Raw genomic sequence first — 17968 nt, 5'->3', positions numbered from 1 at the left:
TGATATAAAATTTACCTTCTTAAACAAGAGAAAAATCATATCACTTTACCCTATAAGATTCAAGCAATCCACCCTGTAATGAAACGTCTCCAGGTTGGCATTCCTAGACTCGTAAAACAATCAGAAACAGTGAAGGATATAATGGGCCATAGTAGCTCTTGTTCCACAGTGAGATCTAGTTTTGATTTTAATCCCTTAGTTTCTGTCCAGGTGATAAGATTTGAAAATCTCCCCTTTTTGGATCATAACGAGAAGTCTCCAAGTCTGCATTTCTAGAGTCGTAAAACAATTAGAAATGGTGAAGGAAATGATGGGCCATAGTAGCTCTTGTCTGACAGTGGGGTTTAATTTAGATTGTATTCAGTTAGACTGTGTCCAGTAACATGTGATTAGCATTGAAAACCTACCCCTTTTGAATTGTTTCATTTCTCCTGACCTGATGGTGAAAGAGATCATAGACCCTAGTTGCTTATGTTGGAAGGTGAGATTTAGCTCCACTGAACCATATAAAGTTGCCTTCTTAAACAATGGCTTCATTGCTCTTATGGAAATAATATGACTTAATTCCTTATATTCTAAGGTAGCATTTTGTTAACATGTTCCCCTGCTAGGTTGTGTCCACTGGTTTATGGTTAGATTTGAAAATCTCCCTCTACTAAAATGTTTTGTAAGAATTCCTCAATCGTCTTACAACAATTAAATTGCTTGACACACTTTTCCAAAGAACTACACTCCTGTTTCTTCACCTTCTATGTTTTTCAAATATACAATCTGCTCTAATATATGGTGACTTTTATGATTCCCTAGGCCAAACGTAAGCACCTTCCTTCTTTTTTTATTTTTTTCAATAAAGGAGACATAAAATTACATATCTCGCCCAACGTGGGGCTCGAACCCACGACCCTGAGATTAAGAGTCTCATGCTCTACCGACTGAGCTAGCCGGGCTGATTCCTATATGCATTATGCTCTGACTTCGGATGCAAAGGGTGGATGGAGAGAGCTTGCAAAGCTCTCTATCTTGGTTTAACTATTTAATATAATATATAAATTTACCTTCTTAAACAAGAGAAAAATCAGATCACTTTACCCTATAGAACTCACCCTGTAATGAAAAGTCTTCAAGTCTGCATTCCGAGAGAGCTTTGCGGAAGCAAAGGGTGGGCAGAGGGAAAGAGGGAACTCGCAAAGCTCTCTATCTTAATGTATGATATAAAATTTACCTTCTTAAACAAGAGAAAAATCATATCACTTTACCCTATAAGATTCAAGCAATCCACCCTGTAATGAAACGTCTCCAGGTTGGCATTCCTAGACTCGTAAAACAATCAGAAACAGTGAAGGATATAATGGGCCATAGTAGCTCTTGTTCCACAGTGAGATCTAGTTTTGATTTTAATCCCTTAGTTTCTGTCCAGGTGATAAGATTTGAAAATCTCCCCTTTTTGGATCATAACAAGAAGTCTCCAAGTCTGCATTTCTAGAGTCGTAAAACAATTAGAAATGGTGAAGGAAATGATGGGCCATAGTAGCTCTTGTCTGACAGTGGGGTTTAATTTAGATTGTATTCAGTTAGACTGTGTCCAGTAACATGTGATTAGCATTGAAAACCTACCCCTTTTGGATTGTTTCATTTCTCCTGGCCTGATGGTGAAAGAGATCATAGACCCTAGTTGCTTATGTTGGAAGGTGAGATTTAGCTCCACTGAACCATATAAAGTTGCCTTCTTAAACAATGGCTTCATTGCTCTTATGGAAATAATATGACTTAATTCCTTATATTCTAAGGTAGCAATTTGTTAACACATCTCGCCCAACGTGGGGCTCGAACCCACGACCCTGAGATTAAGAGTATAATTCACCCTGTAATGAAAAGTCTTCAAGTCTGCATTCCGAGAGAGCTTTGCGGAAGCAAAGGGTGGACAGAGGGAAAGAGGGAACTCGCAAAGCTCTCTATCTTAATGTATGATATAAAATTTACCTTCTTAAACAAGAGAAAAATCATATCACTTTACCCTATAAGATTCAAGCAATCCAACCTGTAATGAAACGTCTCCAGGTTGGCATTCCTAGACTCGTAAAACAATCAGAAACAGTGAAGGATATAATGGGCCATAGTAGCTCTTGTTCCACAGTGAGATCTAGTTTTGATTTTAATCCCTTAGTTTCTGTCCAGGTGATACGATTTGAAAAACTCCCCTTTTTGGATCATAACGAGAAGTCTCCAAGTCTGCATTTCTAGAGTCGTGAAACAATTAGAAAAGGTGAAGGAAATGATGGGCCATAGTAGCTCTTGTCTGACAGTGGGGTTTAATTTAGATTGTATTCAGTTAGACTGTGTCCAGTAAAATGTTTTGTAAGAATTCCTCAATCGTCTTACAACAATTAAATTGCTTGACACACTTTTCCAAAGAACTACACTCCTGTTTCTTCACCTTCTATGTTTTTCAAATATACAATCTGCTCTAATATATGGTGACTTTTATGATTCCCTAGGCCAAACGTAAGCACCTTCCTTCTTTTTTTATTTTTTTCAATAAAGGAGACATAAAATTACATATCTCGCCCAACGTGGGGCTCGAACCCACGACCCTGAGATTAAGAGTCTCATGCTCTACCGACTGAGCTAGCCGGGCTGATTCCTATATGCATTATGCTCTGACTTCGGATGCAAAGGGTGGATGGAGAGAGCTTGCAAAGCTCTCTATCTTGGTTTAACTATTTAATATAATATATAAATTTACCTTCTTAAACAAGAGAAAAATCAGATCACTTTACCCTATAGAACTCACCCTGTAATGAAAAGTCTTCAAGTCTGCATTCCGAGAGAGCTTTGCGGAAGCAAAGGGTGGGCAGAGGGAAAGAGGGAACTCGCAAAGCTCTCTATCTTAATGTATGATATAAAATTTACCTTCTTAAACAAGAGAAAAATCATATCACTTTACCCTATAAGATTCAAGCAATCCACCCTGTAATGAAACGTCTCCAGGTTGGCATTCCTAGACTCGTAAAACAATCAGAAACAGTGAAGGATATAATGGGCCATAGTAGCTCTTGTTCCACAGTGAGATCTAGTTTTGATTTTAATCCCTTAGTTTCTGTCCAGGTGATAAGATTTGAAAATCTCCCCTTTTTGGATCATAACGAGAAGTCTCCAAGTCTGCATTTCTAGAGTCGTAAAACAATTAGAAATGGTGAAGGAAATGATGGGCCATAGTAGCTCTTGTCTGACAGTGGGGTTTAATTTAGATTGTATTCAGTTAGACTGTGTCCAGTAACATGTGATTAGCATTGAAAACCTACCCCTTTTGGATTGTTTCATTTCTCCTGGCCTGATGGTGAAAGAGATCATAGACCCTAGTTGCTTATGTTGGAAGGTGAGATTTAGCTCCACTGAACCATATAAAGTTGCCTTCTTAAACAATGGCTTCATTGCTCTTATGGAAATAATATGACTTAATTCCTTATATTCTAAGGTAGCAATTTGTTAACACATCTCGCCCAACGTGGGGCTCGAACCCACGACCCTGAGATTAAGAGTATAATTCACCCTGTAATGAAAAGTCTTCAAGTCTGCATTCCGAGAGAGCTTTGCGGAAGCAAAGGGTGGACAGAGGGAAAGAGGGAACTCGCAAAGCTCTCTATCTTAATGTATGATATAAAATTTACCTTCTTAAACAAGAGAAAAGTCATATCACTTTACCCTATAAGATTCAAGCAATCCAACCTGTAATGAAACGTCTCCAGGTTGGCATTCCTAGACTCGTAAAACAATCAGAAACAGTGAAGGATATAATGGGCCATAGTAGCTCTTGTTCCACAGTGAGATCTAGTTTTGATTTTAATCCCTTAGTTTCTGTCCAGGTGATACGATTTGAAAAACTCCCCTTTTTGGATCATAACGAGAAGTCTCCAAGTCTGCATTTCTAGAGTCGTGAAACAATTAGAAATGGTGAAGGAAATGATGGGCCATAGTAGCTCTTGTCTGACAGTGGGGTTTAATTTAGATTGTATTCAGTTAGACTGTGTCCAGTAACATGTGATTAGCATTGAAAACCTACCCCTTTTGGATTGTTTCATTTCTCCTGGACTGATGGTGAAAGAGATCATAGACCCTAGTTGCTTATGTTGGAAGGTGAGATTTAGCTCCACTGAACCATATAAAGTTGCATTCTTAAACAATGGCTTCATTGCTCTTATGGAAATAATATGACTTAATTCCTTATATTCTAAGGTAGCATTTTGTTAACATGTTCCCCTGCTAGGTTGTGTCCACTGGTTTATGGTTAGATTTGAAAATCTCCCTCTACTAAAATGTTTTGTAAGAATTCCTCAATCGTCTTACAACAATTAAATTGCTTGACACACTTTTCCAAAGAACTACACTCCTGTTTCTTCACCTTCTATGTTTTTCAAATATACAATCTGCTCTAATATATGGTGACTTTTATGATTCCCTAGGCCAAACGTAAGCACCTTCCTTCTTTTTTTATTTTTTTCAATAAAGGAGACATAAAATTACATATCTCGCCCAACGTGGGGCTGGAACCCACGACCCTGAGATTAAGAGTCTCATGCTCTACCAACTGAGCTAGCCGGGCTGATTCCTACATGCATTATGCTCTGACTTCGGATGCAAAGGGTGGATGGAGAGAGCTTGCAAAGCTCTCTATCTTGGTTTAACTATTTAATATAATATATAAATTTACCTTCTTAAACAAGAGAAAAATCAGATCACTTTACCCTATAGAACTCACCCTGTAATGAAAAGTCTTCAAGTCTGCATTCCGAGAGAGCTTTGCGGAAGCAAAGGGTGGACAGAAGGAAAGAGGGAACTCGCAAAGCTCTCTATCTTAATGTATGATATAAAAATTTACCTTCTTAAACAAGAGAAAAATCATATCACTTTACCCTATAAGATTCAAGCAATCCACCCTGTAATGAAACGTCTCCAGGTTGGCATTCCTAGACTCGTAAAACAATCAGAAACAGTGAAGGATATAATGGGCCATAGTAGCTCTTGTTCCACAGTGAGATCTAGTTTTGATTTTAAACCCTTAGTTTCTGTCCAGGTGATAAGATTTGAAAATCTCCCCTTTTTGGATCATAACGAGAAGTCTCCAAGTCTGCATTTCTAGAGTCGTAAAACAATTAGAAATGGTGAAGGAAATGATGGGCCATAGTAGCTCTTGTCTGACAGTGGGGGTTAATTTAGATTGTATTCAGTTAGACTGTGTCCAGTAACATGTGATTAGCATTGAAAACCTACCCCTTTTGGATTGTTTCATTTCTCCTGGCCTGATGGTGAAAGAGATCATAGACCCTAGTTGCTTATGTTGGAAGGTGAGATTTAGCTCCACTGAACCATATAAAGTTGCATTCTTAAACAATGGCTTCATTGCTCTTATGGAAATAATATGACTTAATTCCTTATATTCTAAGGTAGCATTTTGTTAACATGTTCCCCTGCTAGGTTGTGTCCACTGGTTTATGGTTAGATTTGAAAATCTCCCTCTACTAAAATGTTTTGTAAGAATTCCTCAATCGTCTTACAACAATTAAATTGCTTGACACACTTTTCCAAAGAACTACACTCCTGTTTCTTCACCTTCTATGTTTTTCAAATATACAATCTGCTCTAATATATGGTGACTTTTATGATTCCCTAGGCCAAACGTAAGCACCTTCCTTCTTTTTTTATTTTTTTCAATAAAGGAGACATAAAATTACATATCTCACCCAACGTGGGGCTCGAACCCACGACCCTGAGATAAAGAGTCTCAAGCTCTACCGACTGAGCTAGCCGGGCTGATTCCTACAAGCATTATGCTCTGACTTCGGATGCAAAGGGTGGATGGAGAGAGCTTGCAAAGCTCTCTATCTTGGTTTAACTATTTAATATAATATATAAATTTACCTTCTTATACAAGAGAAAAATCAGATCACTTTACCCTATAGAACTCACCCTGTAATGAAAAGTCTTCAAGTCTGCATTCCGAGAGAGCTTTGCGGAAGCAAAGGGTGGACAGAAGGAAAGAGGGAACTCGCAAAGCTCTCTATCTTAATGTATGATATAAAATTTACCTTCTTAAACAAGAGAAAAATCATATCACTTTACCCTATAAGATTCAAGCAATCCAACCTGTAATGAAACGTCTCCAGGTTGGCATTCCTAGACTCGTAAAACAATCAGAAACAGTGAAGGATATAATGGGCCATAGTAGCTCTTGTTCCACAGTGAGATCTAGTTTTGATTTTAATCCCTTAGTTTCTGTCCAGGTGATACGATTTGAAAAACTCCCCTTTTTGGATCATAACGAGAAGTCTCCAAGTCTGCATTTCTAGAGTCGTGAAACAATTAGAAATGGTGAAGGAAATGATGGGCCATAGTAGCTCTTGTCTGACAGTGGGGTTTAATTTAGATTGTATTCAGTTAGACTGTGTCCAGTAAAATGTTTTGTAAGAATTCCTCAATCGTCTTACAACAATTAAATTGCTTGACACACTTTTCCAAAGAACTACACTCCTGTTTCTTCACCTTCTATGTTTTTCAAATATACAATCTGCTCTAATATATGGTGACTTTTATGATTCCCTAGGCCAAACGTAAGCACCTTCCTTCTTTTTTTATTTTTTTCAATAAAGGAGACATAAAATTACATATCTCGCCCAACGTGGGGCTCGAACCCACGACCCTGAGATTAAGAGTCTCATGCTCTACCGACTGAGCTAGCCGGGCTGATTCCTATATGCATTATGCTCTGACTTCGGATGCAAAGGGTGGATGGAGAGAGCTTGCAAAGCTCTCTATCTTGGTTTAACTATTTAATATAATATATAAATTTACCTTCTTAAACAAGAGAAAAATCAGATCACTTTACCCTATAGAACTCACCCTGTAATGAAAAGTCTTCAAGTCTGCATTCCGAGAGAGCTTTGCGGAAGCAAAGGGTGGGCAGAGGGAAAGAGGGAACTCGCAAAGCTCTCTATCTTAATGTATGATATAAAATTTACCTTCTTAAACAAGAGAAAAATCATATCACTTTACCCTATAAGATTCAAGCAATCCACCCTGTAATGAAACGTCTCCAGGTTGGCATTCCTAGACTCGTAAAACAATCAGAAACAGTGAAGGATATAATGGGCCATAGTAGCTCTTGTTCCACAGTGAGATCTAGTTTTGATTTTAATCCCTTAGTTTCTGTCCAGGTGATAAGATTTGAAAATCTCCCCTTTTTGGATCATAACGAGAAGTCTCCAAGTCTGCATTTCTAGAGTCGTAAAACAATTAGAAATGGTGAAGGAAATGATGGGCCATAGTAGCTCTTGTCTGACAGTGGGGTTTAATTTAGATTGTATTCAGTTAGACTGTGTCCAGTAACATGTGATTAGCATTGAAAACCTACCCCTTTTGGATTGTTTCATTTCTCCTGGCCTGATGGTGAAAGAGATCATAGACCCTAGTTGCTTATGTTGGAAGGTGAGATTTAGCTCCACTGAACCATATAAAGTTGCCTTCTTAAACAATGGCTTCATTGCTCTTATGGAAATAATATGACTTAATTCCTTATATTCTAAGGTAGCAATTTGTTAACACATCTCGCCCAACGTGGGGCTCGAACCCACGACCCTGAGATTAAGAGTATAATTCACCCTGTAATGAAAAGTCTTCAAGTCTGCATTCCGAGAGAGCTTTGCGGAAGCAAAGGGTGGACAGAGGGAAAGAGGGAACTCGCAAAGCTCTCTATCTTAATGTATGATATAAAATTTACCTTCTTAAACAAGAGAAAAGTCATATCACTTTACCCTATAAGATTCAAGCAATCCAACCTGTAATGAAACGTCTCCAGGTTGGCATTCCTAGACTCGTAAAACAATCAGAAACAGTGAAGGATATAATGGGCCATAGTAGCTCTTGTTCCACAGTGAGATCTAGTTTTGATTTTAATCCCTTAGTTTCTGTCCAGGTGATACGATTTGAAAAACTCCCCTTTTTGGATCATAACGAGAAGTCTCCAAGTCTGCATTTCTAGAGTCGTGAAACAATTAGAAATGGTGAAGGAAATGATGGGCCATAGTAGCTCTTGTCTGACAGTGGGGTTTAATTTAGATTGTATTCAGTTAGACTGTGTCCAGTAACATGTGATTAGCATTGAAAACCTACCCCTTTTGGATTGTTTCATTTCTCCTGGACTGATGGTGAAAGAGATCATAGACCCTAGTTGCTTATGTTGGAAGGTGAGATTTAGCTCCACTGAACCATATAAAGTTGCATTCTTAAACAATGGCTTCATTGCTCTTATGGAAATAATATGACTTAATTCCTTATATTCTAAGGTAGCATTTTGTTAACATGTTCCCCTGCTAGGTTGTGTCCACTGGTTTATGGTTAGATTTGAAAATCTCCCTCTACTAAAATGTTTTGTAAGAATTCCTCAATCGTCTTACAACAATTAAATTGCTTGACACACTTTTCCAAAGAACTACACTCCTGTTTCTTCACCTTCTATGTTTTTCAAATATACAATCTGCTCTAATATATGGTGACTTTTATGATTCCCTAGGCCAAACGTAAGCACCTTCCTTCTTTTTTTATTTTTTTCAATAAAGGAGACATAAAATTACATATCTCGCCCAACGTGGGGCTGGAACCCACGACCCTGAGATTAAGAGTCTCATGCTCTACCAACTGAGCTAGCCGGGCTGATTCCTACATGCATTATGCTCTGACTTCGGATGCAAAGGGTGGATGGAGAGAGCTTGCAAAGCTCTCTATCTTGGTTTAACTATTTAATATAATATATAAATTTACCTTCTTAAACAAGAGAAAAATCAGATCACTTTACCCTATAGAACTCACCCTGTAATGAAAAGTCTTCAAGTCTGCATTCCGAGAGAGCTTTGCGGAAGCAAAGGGTGGACAGAAGGAAAGAGGGAACTCGCAAAGCTCTCTATCTTAATGTATGATATAAAAATTTACCTTCTTAAACAAGAGAAAAATCATATCACTTTACCCTATAAGATTCAAGCAATCCACCCTGTAATGAAACGTCTCCAGGTTGGCATTCCTAGACTCGTAAAACAATCAGAAACAGTGAAGGATATAATGGGCCATAGTAGCTCTTGTTCCACAGTGAGATCTAGTTTTGATTTTAAACCCTTAGTTTCTGTCCAGGTGATAAGATTTGAAAATCTCCCCTTTTTGGATCATAACGAGAAGTCTCCAAGTCTGCATTTCTAGAGTCGTAAAACAATTAGAAATGGTGAAGGAAATGATGGGCCATAGTAGCTCTTGTCTGACAGTGGGGGTTAATTTAGATTGTATTCAGTTAGACTGTGTCCAGTAACATGTGATTAGCATTGAAAACCTACCCCTTTTGGATTGTTTCATTTCTCCTGGCCTGATGGTGAAAGAGATCATAGACCCTAGTTGCTTATGTTGGAAGGTGAGATTTAGCTCCACTGAACCATATAAAGTTGCATTCTTAAACAATGGCTTCATTGCTCTTATGGAAATAATATGACTTAATTCCTTATATTCTAAGGTAGCATTTTGTTAACATGTTCCCCTGCTAGGTTGTGTCCACTGGTTTATGGTTAGATTTGAAAATCTCCCTCTACTAAAATGTTTTGTAAGAATTCCTCAATCGTCTTACAACAATTAAATTGCTTGACACACTTTTCCAAAGAACTACACTCCTGTTTCTTCACCTTCTATGTTTTTCAAATATACAATCTGCTCTAATATATGGTGACTTTTATGATTCCCTAGGCCAAACGTAAGCACCTTCCTTCTTTTTTTATTTTTTTCAATAAAGGAGACATAAAATTACATATCTCACCCAACGTGGGGCTCGAACCCACGACCCTGAGATAAAGAGTCTCAAGCTCTACCGACTGAGCTAGCCGGGCTGATTCCTACAAGCATTATGCTCTGACTTCGGATGCAAAGGGTGGATGGAGAGAGCTTGCAAAGCTCTCTATCTTGGTTTAACTATTTAATATAATATATAAATTTACCTTCTTATACAAGAGAAAAATCAGATCACTTTACCCTATAGAACTCACCCTGTAATGAAAAGTCTTCAAGTCTGCATTCCGAGAGAGCTTTGCGGAAGCAAAGGGTGGACAGAAGGAAAGAGGGAACTCGCAAAGCTCTCTATCTTAATGTATGATATAAAATTTACCTTCTTAAACAAGAGAAAAGTCATATCACTTTACCCTATAAGATTCAAGCAATCCAACCTGTAATGAAACGTCTCCAGGTTGGCATTCCTAGACTCGTAAAACAATCAGAAACAGTGAAGGATATAATGGGCCATAGTAGCTCTTGTTCCACAGTGAGATCTAGTTTTGATTTTAATCCCTTAGTTTCTGTCCAGGTGATACGATTTGAAAAACTCCCCTTTTTGGATCATAACGAGAAGTCTCCAAGTCTGCATTTCTAGAGTCGTGAAACAATTAGAAATGGTGAAGGAAATGATGGGCCATAGTAGCTCTTGTCTGACAGTGGGGTTTAATTTAGATTGTATTCAGTTAGACTGTGTCCAGTAACATGTGATTAGCATTGAAAACCTACCCCTTTTGGATTGTTTCATTTCTCCTGGACTGATGGTGAAAGAGATCATAGACCCTAGTTGCTTATGTTGGAAGGTGAGATTTAGCTCCACTGAACCATATAAAGTTGCATTCTTAAACAATGGCTTCATTGCTCTTATGGAAATAATATGACTTAATTCCTTATATTCTAAGGTAGCATTTTGTTAACATGTTCCCCTGCTAGGTTGTGTCCACTGGTTTATGGTTAGATTTGAAAATCTCCCTCTACTAAAATGTTTTGTAAGAATTCCTCAATCGTCTTACAACAATTAAATTGCTTGACACACTTTTCCAAAGAACTACACTCCTGTTTCTTCACCTTCTATGTTTTTCAAATATACAATCTGCTCTAATATATGGTGACTTTTATGATTCCCTAGGCCAAACGTAAGCACCTTCCTTCTTTTTTTATTTTTTTCAATAAAGGAGACATAAAATTACATATCTCGCCCAACGTGGGGCTGGAACCCACGACCCTGAGATTAAGAGTCTCATGCTCTACCAACTGAGCTAGCCGGGCTGATTCCTACATGCATTATGCTCTGACTTCGGATGCAAAGGGTGGATGGAGAGAGCTTGCAAAGCTCTCTATCTTGGTTTAACTATTTAATATAATATATAAATTTACCTTCTTAAACAAGAGAAAAATCAGATCACTTTACCCTATAGAACTCACCCTGTAATGAAAAGTCTTCAAGTCTGCATTCCGAGAGAGCTTTGCGGAAGCAAAGGGTGGACAGAAGGAAAGAGGGAACTCGCAAAGCTCTCTATCTTAATGTATGATATAAAAATTTACCTTCTTAAACAAGAGAAAAATCATATCACTTTACCCTATAAGATTCAAGCAATCCACCCTGTAATGAAACGTCTCCAGGTTGGCATTCCTAGACTCGTAAAACAATCAGAAACAGTGAAGGATATAATGGGCCATAGTAGCTCTTGTTCCACAGTGAGATCTAGTTTTGATTTTAAACCCTTAGTTTCTGTCCAGGTGATAAGATTTGAAAATCTCCCCTTTTTGGATCATAACGAGAAGTCTCCAAGTCTGCATTTCTAGAGTCGTAAAACAATTAGAAATGGTGAAGGAAATGATGGGCCATAGTAGCTCTTGTCTGACAGTGGGGGTTAATTTAGATTGTATTCAGTTAGACTGTGTCCAGTAACATGTGATTAGCATTGAAAACCTACCCCTTTTGGATTGTTTCATTTCTCCTGGCCTGATGGTGAAAGAGATCATAGACCCTAGTTGCTTATGTTGGAAGGTGAGATTTAGCTCCACTGAACCATATAAAGTTGCATTCTTAAACAATGGCTTCATTGCTCTTATGGAAATAATATGACTTAATTCCTTATATTCTAAGGTAGCATTTTGTTAACATGTTCCCCTGCTAGGTTGTGTCCACTGGTTTATGGTTAGATTTGAAAATCTCCCTCTACTAAAATGTTTTGTAAGAATTCCTCAATCGTCTTACAACAATTAAATTGCTTGACACACTTTTCCAAAGAACTACACTCCTGTTTCTTCACCTTCTATGTTTTTCAAATATACAATCTGCTCTAATATATGGTGACTTTTATGATTCCCTAGGCCAAACGTAAGCACCTTCCTTCTTTTTTTATTTTTTTCAATAAAGGAGACATAAAATTACATATCTCACCCAACGTGGGGCTCGAACCCACGACCCTGAGATAAAGAGTCTCAAGCTCTACCGACTGAGCTAGCCGGGCTGATTCCTACAAGCATTATGCTCTGACTTCGGATGCAAAGGGTGGATGGAGAGAGCTTGCAAAGCTCTCTATCTTGGTTTAACTATTTAATATAATATATAAATTTACCTTCTTATACAAGAGAAAAATCAGATCACTTTACCCTATAGAACTCACCCTGTAATGAAAAGTCTTCAAGTCTGCATTCCGAGAGAGCTTTGCGGAAGCAAAGGGTGGACAGAAGGAAAGAGGGAACTCGCAAAGCTCTCTATCTTAATGTATGATATAAAATTTACCTTCTTAAACAAGAGAAAAATCATATCACTTTACCCTATAAGATTCAAGCAATCCAACCTGTAATGAAACGTCTCCAGGTTGGCATTCCTAGACTCGTAAAACAATCAGAAACAGTGAAGGATATAATGGGCCATAGTAGCTCTTGTTCCACAGTGAGATCTAGTTTTGATTTTAATCCCTTAGTTTCTGTCCAGGTGATACGATTTGAAAAACTCCCCTTTTTGGATCATAACGAGAAGTCTCCAAGTCTGCATTTCTAGAGTCGTGAAACAATTAGAAATGGTGAAGGAAATGATGGGCCATAGTAGCTCTTGTCTGACAGTGGGGTTTAATTTAGATTGTATTCAGTTAGACTGTGTCCAGTAAAATGTTTTGTAAGAATTCCTCAATCGTCTTACAACAATTAAATTGCTTGACACACTTTTCCAAAGAACTACACTCCTGTTTCTTCACCTTCTATGTTTTTCAAATATACAATCTGCTCTAATATATGGTGACTTTTATGATTCCCTAGGCCAAACGTAAGCACCTTCCTTCTTTTTTTATTTTTTTCAATAAAGGAGACATAAAATTACATATCTCGCCCAACGTGGGGCTCGAACCCACGACCCTGAGATTAAGAGTCTCATGCTCTACCGACTGAGCTAGCCGGGCTGATTCCTATATGCATTATGCTCTGACTTCGGATGCAAAGGGTGGATGGAGAGAGCTTGCAAAGCTCTCTATCTTGGTTTAACTATTTAATATAATATATAAATTTACCTTCTTAAACAAGAGAAAAATCAGATCACTTTACCCTATAGAACTCACCCAGTAATGAAAAGTCTTCAAGTCTGCATTCCGAGAGAGCTTTGCGGAAGCAAAGGGTGGGCAGAGGGAAAGAGGGAACTCGCAAAGCTCTCTATCTTAATGTATGATATAAAATTTACCTTCTTAAACAAGAGAAAAATCATATCACTTTACCCTATAAGATTCAAGCAATCCACCCTGTAATGAAACGTCTCCAGGTTGGCATTCCTAGACTCGTAAAACAATCAGAAACAGTGAAGGATATAATGGGCCATAGTAGCTCTTGTTCCACAGTGAGATCTAGTTTTGATTTTAATCCCTTAGTTTCTGTCCAGGTGATAAGATTTGAAAATCTCCCCTTTTTGGATCATAACGAGAAGTCTCCAAGTCTGCATTTCTAGAGTCGTAAAACAATTAGAAATGGTGAAGGAAATGATGGGCCATAGTAGCTCTTGTCTGACAGTGGGGTTTAATTTAGATTGTATTCAGTTAGACTGTGTCCAGTAACATGTGATTAGCATTGAAAACCTACCCCTTTTGGATTGTTTCATTTCTCCTGGCCTGATGGTGAAAGAGATCATAGACCCTAGTTGCTTATGTTGGAAGGTGAGATTTAGCTCCACTGAACCATATAAAGTTGCCTTCTTAAACAATGGCTTCATTGCTCTTATGGAAATAATATGACTTAATTCCTTATATTCTAAGGTAGCAATTTGTTAACACATCTCGCCCAACGTGGGGCTCGAACCCACGACCCTGAGATTAAGAGTATAATTCACCCTGTAATGAAAAGTCTTCAAGTCTGCATTCCGAGAGAGCTTTGCGGAAGCAAAGGGTGGACAGAGGGAAAGAGGGAACTCGCAAAGCTCTCTATCTTAATGTATGATATAAAATTTACCTTCTTAAACAAGAGAAAAGTCATATCACTTTACCCTATAAGATTCAAGCAATCCAACCTGTAATGAAACGTCTCCAGGTTGGCATTCCTAGACTCGTAAAACAATCAGAAACAGTGAAGGATATAATGGGCCATAGTAGCTCTTGTTCCACAGTGAGATCTAGTTTTGATTTTAATCCCTTAGTTTCTGTCCAGGTGATACGATTTGAAAAACTCCCCTTTTTGGATCATAACGAGAAGTCTCCAAGTCTGCATTTCTAGAGTCGTGAAACAATTAGAAATGGTGAAGGAAATGATGGGCCATAGTAGCTCTTGTCTGACAGTGGGGTTTAATTTAGATTGTATTCAGTTAGACTGTGTCCAGTAACATGTGATTAGCATTGAAAACCTACCCCTTTTGGATTGTTTCATTTCTCCTGGACTGATGGTGAAAGAGATCATAGACCCTAGTTGCTTATGTTGGAAGGTGAGATTTAGCTCCACTGAACCATATAAAGTTGCATTCTTAAACAATGGCTTCATTGCTCTTATGGAAATAATATGACTTAATTCCTTATATTCTAAGGTAGCATTTTGTTAACATGTTCCCCTGCTAGGTTGTGTCCACTGGTTTATGGTTAGATTTGAAAATCTCCCTCTACTAAAATGTTTTGTAAGAATTCCTCAATCGTCTTACAACAATTAAATTGCTTGACACACTTTTCCAAAGAACTACACTCCTGTTTCTTCACCTTCTATGTTTTTCAAATATACAATCTGCTCTAATATATGGTGACTTTTATGATTCCCTAGGCCAAACGTAAGCACCTTCCTTCTTTTTTTATTTTTTTCAATAAAGGAGACATAAAATTACATATCTCGCCCAACGTGGGGCTGGAACCCACGACCCTGAGATTAAGAGTCTCATGCTCTACCAACTGAGCTAGCCGGGCTGATTCCTACATGCATTATGCTCTGACTTCGGATGCAAAGGGTGGATGGAGAGAGCTTGCAAAGCTCTCTATCTTGGTTTAACTATTTAATATAATATATAAATTTACCTTCTTAAACAAGAGAAAAATCAGATCACTTTACCCTATAGAACTCACCCTGTAATGAAAAGTCTTCAAGTCTGCATTCCGAGAGAGCTTTGCGGAAGCAAAGGGTGGACAGAAGGAAAGAGGGAACTCGCAAAGCTCTCTATCTTAATGTATGATATAAAAATTTACCTTCTTAAACAAGAGAAAAATCATATCACTTTACCCTATAAGATTCAAGCAATCCACCCTGTAATGAAACGTCTCCAGGTTGGCATTCCTAGACTCGTAAAACAATCAGAAACAGTGAAGGATATAATGGGCCATAGTAGCTCTTGTTCCACAGTGAGATCTAGTTTTGATTTTAAACCCTTAGTTTCTGTCCAGGTGATAAGATTTGAAAATCTCCCCTTTTTGGATCATAACGAGAAGTCTCCAAGTCTGCATTTCTAGAGTCGTAAAACAATTAGAAATGGTGAAGGAAATGATGGGCCATAGTAGCTCTTGTCTGACAGTGGGGGTTAATTTAGATTGTATTCAGTTAGACTGTGTCCAGTAACATGTGATTAGCATTGAAAACCTACCCCTTTTGGATTGTTTCATTTCTCCTGGCCTGATGGTGAAAGAGATCATAGACCCTAGTTGCTTATGTTGGAAGGTGAGATTTAGCTCCACTGAACCATATAAAGTTGCATTCTTAAACAATGGCTTCATTGCTCTTATGGAAATAATATGACTTAATTCCTTATATTCTAAGGTAGCATTTTGTTAACATGTTCCCCTGCTAGGTTGTGTCCACTGGTTTATGGTTAGATTTGAAAATCTCCCTCTACTAAAATGTTTTGTAAGAATTCCTCAATCGTCTTACAACAATTAAATTGCTTGACACACTTTTCCAAAGAACTACACTCCTGTTTCTTCACCTTCTATGTTTTTCAAATATACAATCTGCTCTAATATATGGTGACTTTTATGATTCCCTAGGCCAAACGTAAGCACCTTCCTTCTTTTTTTATTTTTTTCAATAAAGGAGACATAAAATTACATATCTCACCCAACGTGGGGCTCGAACCCACGACCCTGAGATAAAGAGTCTCAAGCTCTACCGACTGAGCTAGCCGGGCTGATTCCTACAAGCATTATGCTCTGACTTCGGATGCAAAGGGTGGATGGAGAGAGCTTGCAAAGCTCTCTATCTTGGTTTAACTATTTAATATAATATATAAATTTACCTTCTTATACAAGAGAAAAATCAGATCACTTTACCCTATAGAACTCACCCTGTAATGAAAAGTCTTCAAGTCTGCATTCCGAGAGAGCTTTGCGGAAGCAAAGGGTGGACAGAAGGAAAGAGGGAACTCGCAAAGCTCTCTATCTTAATGTATGATATAAAATTTACCTTCTTAAACAAGAGAAAAATCATATCACTTTACCCTATAAGATTCAAGCAATCCACCCTGTAATGAAACGTCTCCAGGTTGGCATTCCTAGACTCGTAAAACAATCAGAAACAGTGAAGGATATAATGGGCCATAGTAGCTCTTGTTCCACAGTGAGATCTAGTTTTGATTTTAATCCCTTAGTTTCTGTCCAGGTGATAAGATTTGAAAATCTCCCCTTTTTGGATCATAACGAGAAGTCTCCAAGTCTGCATTTCTAGAGTCGTAAAACAATTAGAAATGGTGAAGGAAATGATGGGCCATAGTAGCTCTTGTCTAACAGTGGGGTTTAATTTAGATTGTATTCAGTTAGACTGTGTCCAGTAACATGTGATTAGCATTGAAAACCTACCCCTTTTGGATTGTTTCATTTCTCCTGGCCTGATGGTGAAAGAGATCATAGACCCTAGTTGCTTATGTTGGAAGGTGAGATTTAGCTCCACTGAACCATATAAAGTTGCCTTCTTAAACAATGGCTTCATTGCTCTTATGGAAATAATATGACTTAATTCCTTATATTCTAAGGTAGCAATTTGTTAACACATCTCGCCCAACGTGGGGCTCGAACCCACGACCCTGAGATTAAGAGTATAATTCACCCTGTAATGAAAAGTCTTCAAGTCTGCATTCCGAGAGAGCTTTGCGGAAGCAAAGGGTGGACAGAGGGAAAGAGGGAACTCGCAAAGCTCTCTATCTTAATGTATGATATAAAATTTACCTTCTTAAACAAGAGAAAAATCATATCACTTTACCCTATAAGATTCAAGCAATCCACCCTGTAATGAAACGTCTCCAGGTTGGCATTCCTAGACTCGTAAAACAATCAGAAACAGTGAAGGATATAATGGGCCATAGTAGCTCTTGTTCCACAGTGAGATCTAGTTTTGATTTTAATCCCTTAGTTTCTGTCCAGGTGATAAGATTTGAAAATCTCCCCTTTTTCGATCATAACGAGAAGTCTCCAAGTCTGCATTTCTAGAGTCGTAAAACAATTAGAAATGGTGAAGGAAATGATGGGCCATAGTAGCTCTTGTCTGACAGTGGGGTTTAATTTAGATTGTATTCAGTTAGACTGTGTCCAGTAACATGTGATTAGCATTGAAAACCTACCCCTTTTGGATTGTTTCATTTCTCCTGGCCTGATGGTGAAAGAGATCATAGACCCTAGTTGCTTATGTTGGAAGGTGAGATTTAGCTCCACTGAACCATATAAAGTTGCCTTCT

General features: G+C 38.1%; 4 non-coding genes across 4 annotated transcripts; all 4 read right to left on the bottom strand.

Annotated features, from left to right (window-relative positions):
* Positions 1-874: 874 nt before the first annotated feature.
* On the bottom strand, positions 875-947 carry TRNAK-CUU (transfer RNA lysine (anticodon CUU)). Its single transcript has one exon. It is a non-coding gene; the product is annotated as a tRNA-Lys (tRNA).
* A 1615-nt stretch (positions 948-2562) lies between these two features.
* Positions 2563-2635, bottom strand: TRNAK-CUU (transfer RNA lysine (anticodon CUU)). The gene has a single exon. It is a non-coding gene; the product is annotated as a tRNA-Lys (tRNA).
* A 4030-nt stretch (positions 2636-6665) lies between these two features.
* On the bottom strand, positions 6666-6738 carry TRNAK-CUU (transfer RNA lysine (anticodon CUU)). Its single transcript has one exon. It is a non-coding gene; the product is annotated as a tRNA-Lys (tRNA).
* A 6445-nt stretch (positions 6739-13183) lies between these two features.
* Positions 13184-13256, bottom strand: TRNAK-CUU (transfer RNA lysine (anticodon CUU)). The gene has a single exon. It is a non-coding gene; the product is annotated as a tRNA-Lys (tRNA).
* Between the last annotated feature and the right edge of the window lie 4712 nt (positions 13257-17968).

This window comes from Pelobates fuscus, chromosome 2 (genome assembly GCF_036172605.1).
Source record: "Pelobates fuscus isolate aPelFus1 chromosome 2, aPelFus1.pri, whole genome shotgun sequence".
In the NCBI taxonomy this organism is placed as follows: Eukaryota; Metazoa; Chordata; class Amphibia; order Anura; family Pelobatidae; genus Pelobates; species Pelobates fuscus.
This window is presented reverse-complemented; position numbering and strand designations above follow the sequence as displayed.